Source organism: Triticum aestivum, chromosome 2A, assembly GCF_018294505.1.
Source record: "Triticum aestivum cultivar Chinese Spring chromosome 2A, IWGSC CS RefSeq v2.1, whole genome shotgun sequence".
Classification (NCBI taxonomy): Eukaryota; Viridiplantae; Streptophyta; class Magnoliopsida; order Poales; family Poaceae; genus Triticum; species Triticum aestivum.
Window position 1 is genome coordinate 760,991,923 of NC_057797.1, and position 8,120 is coordinate 761,000,042.

Genomic DNA, 8,120 nt, shown 5'->3' on the forward strand with positions numbered 1-8,120 from the left:
GTACCGAGCCAAATTTCGCGATTTCGCGCGGTTACCGCCGCCCCTCGAGAAACACTCGTACCGAGCAAAATATCTCAAATATTTTGAAATTTTTGAATTCAAACGCTCACTGTCCACTTAAATAAGCGGCACCTCCTCTATGTTAACACAACTGGTGGTCTACTGGCAAAGGCCTCCCTTCCTTAGTAGCTAGTCGAGGGTTCGAGTCCGGCCTTGCGCAGTTGTAATTTTTTTTAGAAAAAAAGCAAAAGTTTAAAAAATACTGCAATGACCAGGCGTCGAAATCGCGACGTACGAGCTAGCTGTAACTGCGGTCCAGTAACCACTAAGGCAGGGAATTATTCATGATACCTATTGGTTAGTATATCGACGTTAAAAATATTTGAATTTAAATTTTGATTTTAAATTTCGCCCGAGTTTTTTTCAGAATTTCGTGGTTACCGTGGTAACCGCAAATTCCGGTGACCCTCGAGAAAAAAGGAGCGCTTGGGATCCAAAACCTTGCTTTGTAGTCCTACAGCAGCATAGCGCGCAAGCATACATGACCCGGCAATGGTCACTAATCCATACATGCATGCATCACTTCCGGTCACTAAAAGCATCTCCAACAGATGCGCTAAAAGTAATCCGCGCTGTAAAAATCGCTAATTTAGCGCGCGGAGCATCTCCAGCAAACGCTGCAAAAGCCAGCATGCTGTAAAATCCATCCGGCGCGCTGGGAATTTCTGCATCACACGCGGGATATTTGTTGCGCGGCGTACAGCGCGCTGGACAATGACGCGCGAAGACCAGCTGCTCGGCTCCGCTTCGCTCCCTCTGCTCGTTCCGCCAATTCCTGCAGCTCGCCGCCGCCGGCCGCCGGCCGCCACCACTCCTCTGTGTGCTCGTCATCTGCTCTTCCCACCATGGGGCGGAGCCGCCACTGCCCTTCTGCTCGCCGGCTGGAGCTTGCCGCCTCGAGTTCGCCGGCCGGGAGCGCATGCCGACCGGGAGCCGCCGTTGCCCCTCTGCTCGCAGCCTCCCTGTGGCCGAAGGCTAGCGTTGCATGCGGAGCTTGCAGTTTCCGATCCATTGCAAGCCCGCTGATAGGGAAGCCAAGCTAGCTAGCTCGTGTTTGTGCATCAAGCTAGCTCGCGTGCGGTGGCCGGCGATTTCAACGATCCAACAATTGGGGAGCTAATTGCGTTTTTGTTTTGGTCAGATGGATTTATCTGTAAATGTTAGGGACCTGTTTGTTGTAGATATATTTGTGACGCTTTATTTTTTTAGTGCATCTGCTAGACCGCTGCGCGCCGTCTGCTACGCGCTATATTTTTGTGCGTCTGCTGGACTGAATCGGCCACGGCGCGCTAAAATTACTAAAATGGCGCTGTAAAATTATTTTAGCGCGTCGTTTTTTTAGGGGTCTGTTGAAGATGCTCTAACCCACGAACTATTTGCACGCAACAACCCACGCATGCATTACTAGCTAGGGCCTAAACTCACTCCTTGATCTAAGTGACTCGGCAACCACCTAACTAGCTAGCTTTTGCATGCATGCAGACACACGCACACGCACCATGCTTCCGTTGCGTTCCGCATGTCTCGTACGCGCCCAACGTGTCAGACGAGTCCGGCCGCAACAGTGCGTCTCGCACATCCAGCGCATCTAATGCGCCCGACGAGCGTGAGTGCACTAGACGATGTGGCTTATTCCAATACCGATAGGATGTGCTGCACGAAAGCGTGGTCACATCTCCAAGCCGGTGTGTACCGCGGCAGGGCTGCCTAGGACCGGGGGCATAGGACGGGACCTCGAGGGGATTAGCAGATTGCTTTTCCTTTATAGCTTCTCGTTCTAACGGAATCGGTTTCAGATATGTATACCACTTCGGTTTTCAGTAGGAGTAGGATTCTACGTGGACACGCACGAAAATTGGATGGCTACGTACACGAAGCAAAAACCAGTTGCACAACATGGACACCAGGCCCACGACGGCCCAGTATGAGACGGACGAAGAAACAAACAACAGAGAGCAGCTAGTTAACAAGCGTTTCTTCGGGAGCCTCGAAACGATCAGTGTCACTTGGTGTGCTTTCAGTCATTCGTCACGTGTCGCGCTCTGGGCACTTCTTTCGGATTTTGTTTTTTTTCGCACGCGTCTTCCTTAGCTTTTCAATCGAAAAAAATTGAAAAAAAATTATTTTAGGCGAAAAAACATGTTTTCTTTTTTTTCCTTTCATGAGAGTCATTGTTTTGCTTCCAGGAGAGGCATGGTTTTGCTTTCGCGAGAGTCACGGCCGTGCCTCTCGAAAACGAAATAAACGTGTTTTCTGTTTTTTATTGTTTCTCGGGAGTCACGGTTTTGCTTCCGCGAGAGGCACGGGTGTACTTTCGCGAGAGTCACGGCCGTGCCTCTCGGAAACGAAAAAAAAAAACGTGTTTTCTATTTTTTTTCGCGCGAGTCACGGTTCTGCTTCCGCGAGAGTCACGGCCGTGCCTCTTGAAAACGAAAAAAACGTGTTTTCTGTTTTTTATTCTTTCTCGAGAGTCACGGTTTTGCTTCCGCGAGAGGCACGGGTGTGTGCTTTCGTGAGAGTCACGGCCGTGCCTCTCGGAAACGGAAAAAAAACATGTTTTCTGTTTTTTTCTTTCATGAGAGTCATGGTTCTGCTTCCGCGAGAAGTATGGTTGTGCTTTCGCGAGAGTCACGGCAGTGCCTCTCGGAAAGGGGAAAAAAATCTTTTTTTGTTTTTTTTCTTTTGCGTGAGTCACGGTTTTGCTTCCGCAAGAGTCATGGTTGTGCTTTCACGAGAGCCACGGCCGTGCCTCCTCGGAAACGAAAAAAAAACATGTTTTCTCTTTTTTTTCCACAAGAGTCATGGTTTTGCTTCCGCGAGAGGTACGGTTGTGATTTCGTGAGAGACACGGGCGTGCCTCTTTCGGAAAGGGAAAAACCGGTGCTCCCGGTTCGGTTTTTTCGTCTGGTTTTTTTTGTAAAAAAAAAGTTCATCAAAACCTATCAACATGAGATCTAGTTTTGAAGATCTTGACGCGAGGAATACAACGGTGAAAGCAGTTCGAGATTTGGACGCACGGTTTGAGAGATAAACCGTTTTGAATAAACGGATCTACGAAAAAAGAGAAAACTCTCAGGTTGCAACAAGTGGCGCGCTGCATGTGCGCCACTTGTCGCAACTAGGGAAATTGGAGTGATCTTTGCAAAGAATACTCCTTAATTGGTGATTTCGCAAACAACACCAGCGACATACGAAGGCAACATGATATAACGGATTAAAACGTATTAAAATCAAGGTTCAAAATTAGGGACGAAATTAAGAATGCCTATTTCTTTTAATAGTAGGTATAGATATAGATAAGATTGAATCAAAACTTTCTCCGAGTAGATCTGAACCATAATTAGAGATATCTGAATCGTAATATTTTTGAGCTTAAAAATCAGGGTCTACTTCTTTTATTTGATTATAAGATTGAATCAAAACTTTCTCCAATTAGATCCGACCCATAATTACAGAGATCTGAATCTTAAGATTTCTGACCTCAAAAATCAGGGTCTACTTCATTTATCTGATTATAAGATTGCATCAAAAATTTCTCCGATTAGATCTCAACCATTATAATTGTAAGTTAGATCTAAATCATTAAAATCAGACCCACCGAATCAATGGCCTTTATTTTCTAATATTCTCTCATTAACATGAGAATTTCAATGTTACATCTGAATCGTTATAATTCGGACCCACCAAATCAATGGCCTCTCTTTTCAGATTTTCTGTAATTAACGTGGGATTTTATAGGAAGTGCCTAATTAAGGCAGAAAGATCACGGCGTGATTGCGGACGGCGACCACGTGCACGGAGGCCAGATTGCGGACGGCGATAAGTCTTAACCTCCTTTTACAATCTTAGGCAAACATTTGAAACTTTCTAAACATTGAAGATGATGACTAGTCTATATAAAGCTACGCATCCAATACCTAATGGCACTCACTTGTGTTGCACCCATCATATCATCTGATGACGATCATCTCGTTATTTGCTGATCTTTTCGCACTCCTCACTATCCTCATCTGCCTCCTCCATTGTTGTGGCGCCAACTATGAAGTCCAGTCGGTCGCCGGGTCAGGGAATGTGCTGTCAGCCAAGCTGAAACTTGTAGGTGGGACCGAGGAGTTCGGGCCTGATGTCAAGCGGCTCAATCTGACTGCAACGTAAGCGTGTTTGATCTTGAGTTGTGTTTTTTCTTTCCAGAGAGGTATAAATCCCTCACTGTTTTAATTTTGACATGACTGACGGTAGCCTAGAGACGGACAACCGGCTCTACGTGCGTATCACCGATGCCGACCGTTCGCGATGGGAGGTCCCCCGGGACGTTATCCCGCGCCCAGCACCGGCGCCGGAGGACGTCTGGCTACATTCCTCGGGCTTGAGCAATGCTTCCTTGCCCGGCAACAGCACCATGTCCAGCGCGTCTTCAGACCTGACCTTCACCATCCACACCGCCCCGTTCCGCTTCACCGTCTCTCGCCGCTCCACCGGCGACGTCTTCTTCGACACTTCCGCCACCCTCATCTTCAAAAACCGGTACGTAATACATGATACAAGACACACGGTGTAACTAGTTGATGAGTAAAGCAGCCAAAGTGGTGATGGGCATGTGTAACTATAATGCAGGTACTTGCAGGTGACGTCCGCGCTGCCAGCCATGGGGCATCTTTGTACGGACTGGGGGAGCAGACAAAACGGAAATTCCGGCTCCAACAGAACGACACGTTCACGATCTGGAACGAGGACGTGGGGAGGGCCGACATACTGGACATCAACCTCTACAGCTCACACCCATTCTACATGGATGTGCGCCCCGGCGGCGCTGCGCACGGCGTTTTGCTCCTCAACACCAACGGGATGGACATAAAGTACGGCGGGTCCTACATCACCTACAAGGTGATCGGCGGCGTGTTCGACTTCTACTTCTTTGCCGGCCGCTCCCCGCTCACCGTCGTCGACCAGTACACCCAGCTCATCGGTCGCCCTGCCCCCATGCCGTACTGGTCATTCGGTAAGTGTACTCAGCCGTCTTGCTACTTCCGTGCATGCTTATACTCTCTCCGTTCGGAAACACTCGTCATTGAAATGAACGTATCTAGATGTATTTTAGTTCTAAATACATCTATTTTGATGATAAGTAATTCCGAACTGACGGAGTATTAATCTGCTGTACTCGCCTGATACGCTATTTCTTGCAATGCAGGGTTCCACCAGTCTAGGTATGGCTACAAGAATGTGGCTGACCTGGAGGGCGTGGTCGCGGGCTACACCAAGGCCAAGATTCCATTGGAGTCGATTTGGTCGGACATCGACTACATGGACGGCGGCCAGGATTTCACGCTGGATCCGGTCAACTTCCCGGCCAATCTGCTCCGGCCGTTTGTGGACCTGCTGCACAATAACAGCCAGAAGTACGTGGTCATCATAGACCCGGCGATCGAGAAAGAAGCAGCACCTCCGCAAAATGAGTCGGTGGGTCTGTTCCTCCAGCGAAATGGCACCAACTATGTCGGCCGGGTGTGGCCAGGCGAGGTCTATTACCCGGACTTCATGAGCCCACACGCTGCTGAGTACTGGGCGCAGAAGATCTCGGAGTTCCGTCGAACCATCCCTGCCGACGGGCTGTGGTGCGACATGAACGAGCCCTCCAACTTCAAGGACTGGGAGCCGCTCAACGAGTACGATGACTCGCCCTACCGCATCAACAACACCGGCATTCACCGTAACCTTAATAACAAGACCGTGCCGGTCTCCGCGGTGCACTTCAATGGTGTGTCGGAGTACGATGCGCACAACCTCTACGGCCTCCTCGAGTCGCGGGCCACGCATGATGCTCTTCTCAAGGACACGGCGCGCCGCCCCTTCGTGCTCAGTCGCGCCACGTTCGTCAGCTCGGGGCGCTACACCGCTCACTGGACCGGCGACAATGACGGACGGTGGGAACAGCTTGCGCAGTCCATCAACACCATCCTCAACTTTGGACTCTTCGGCATCCCAATGATGGGCGCCGACATCTGCGGCTTCACCGGCAACACAACCGAGGAGCTCTGCAGCCGCTGGATACAGCTTGGTGCATTCTACCCGTTTGCCAGGGCGCATGCAGAGAAGACAACTGCCCGGCGAGAGCTCTACGTGTGGGAGTCGACGGCACAGTCGGCGAGGAAGGCGTTGGGGATGCGGTACCGGCTGCTCCCCTACATCTACACGCTCATGTATGAGGCGCACACGACGGGGTCACCCATAGCGCGCCCGCTCTTCTTCTCCTATCCTCAGGATGCCGACACCTACGCCGTGGACAGGCAGTTCCTGCTAGGCCGTGGCCTGCTTGTCTCTCCGGTGTTAGAGCCAGGCGCTACCACCGTCGATGCTTATTTCCCGGCCGGCCGGTGGTTTAGTCTTCACGGCCGCTCCCCCGCCATCTCCTTGCAGACCGGCAAGCGAGTGATGCTCCCAGCGCCAGCGGACTCGGCAAACGTGCACCTGGCCGGCGGCAACATACTACCACTGCAGCAGCCGGGCCTTACCACGTCCGCCGCACGCCAAAGCGAGTTCCACCTCCTTGTGGCGCTCGCGGAGAATGGTACTGCCAGCGGGGAGCTGTTCTTGGATGACGGCGAGTCGCCGGAGATGGGAGGGGTGGGAGGCAACTGGACGCTGGTGAGGTTTAGATGCAACACGGAGGATAGAAAGGGCATCATCACGACCACAGTGAGTTCGCATGTGGTGCAGAACTCGTATGCACCGAGCCGGACTCTGGTCATCAGCAAGGTGGCCTTCATGGGGCTCCCGTCATCACCAAAGGGTTTCACCGTCGATGTGAACGGCGCTGAGCTCAAGGCAGCCCGCACCAAGTCCCGGACGAATGGAGTGTTCACCGTCAGTGGGCTGTCGCTGGTCATCGGACAGCAGTTCGAGATCAAGGTCGTCACGTCCCATTAATATCGAGACATTTATGCACAGTTCTTCATCTGAATAATTTTTTTTGTAAATTGGTACTACCTCTGTTTCAGTTTATAAGTCCTACGCGTATACCTAAGTTGCCAATTTTATCACCTTAATATAAATTATATAACACAAAAATTACACGGTTTGAAAATAGAGCATCTGAGGTTTATATTGATACGCGCAGCTCTGTAAACCGAGAGAGAGGTAGTAGTATCGCCTACCAGTTCTCATGCATTGTTCTTAATTGGTCATTCAGTACCGTCAGCAGCTTCTGACTCATTTAAGAGAAGTAAATCGTCCTTTGTTTGATGATTTAATCTGAAATTGCTCCTTTGACCATCTTTTATGGAGAGGGAATTTTACAATTTTTCCACTCATACAATAGATTTACTTCCTCAAACAGCTCAATACCCTTTTTTTAATACAGTACAGATGCAGACGTTCATATATATACGCACATACACTCATCCTATGAACACACGCACGTACACACCTTCGTAATCAATGAAAACGTCTCCTGAACGCACATTGCCGAAAGTCCTGAAATAAATCCAGAAAATAATGTGGACACCAGGACTTGAAATCTGACGGGCTAGAGATACCACTGTTCTCCTAATCATCCAACCACGAGTTGATTCGCAAACTGGTCAATACCTTGATTTGTTTTATTTCACAAAAATCAACGTCGTGGCAGGTTGATTTGCTTCCTCAAAAATCAAGTTCTTGCTTACTCCCTTCGTCCGGATTTATTAGGCCTAAAGACAACTTTTCTTAGAGCAAGACACATAGTAATTTTCTCACATTAATTCTTCCATTTCACTCCCAATGCACTCTCTCACATGCATGCAACCAATGAAAAAGCACGCATGAAGTGTAGTATTAATTTTCCATCCATGGCACCAACAACAATGGCTTTCAATGCAACCAATAAAATGATTGCATGCATGCACCTTTCCAAAGTGAGGCCTTGTAAAAAAAGACATGCTTGTGATGCTGAGAGGCCTAATAAACCCGGACGGAGGGAGTATACATGAGGCCAAACACTCTCCCTGGATCTACAACTCTGTTGTACTTTGGCTTGTAAATACCAGATCACATTCTTCTAACATCAACACGGTATCATGAGC

General features: G+C 49.3%; 1 pseudogene; it reads left to right on the forward strand.

Annotated features, from left to right (window-relative positions):
- The first annotated feature begins 4,017 nt into the window (after nucleotides 1-4,017).
- LOC123186536 (probable alpha-glucosidase Os06g0675700) lies at nucleotides 4,018-6,987 on the forward strand (annotated as a pseudogene).
- Nucleotides 6,988-8,120: the final 1,133 nt, after the last annotated feature.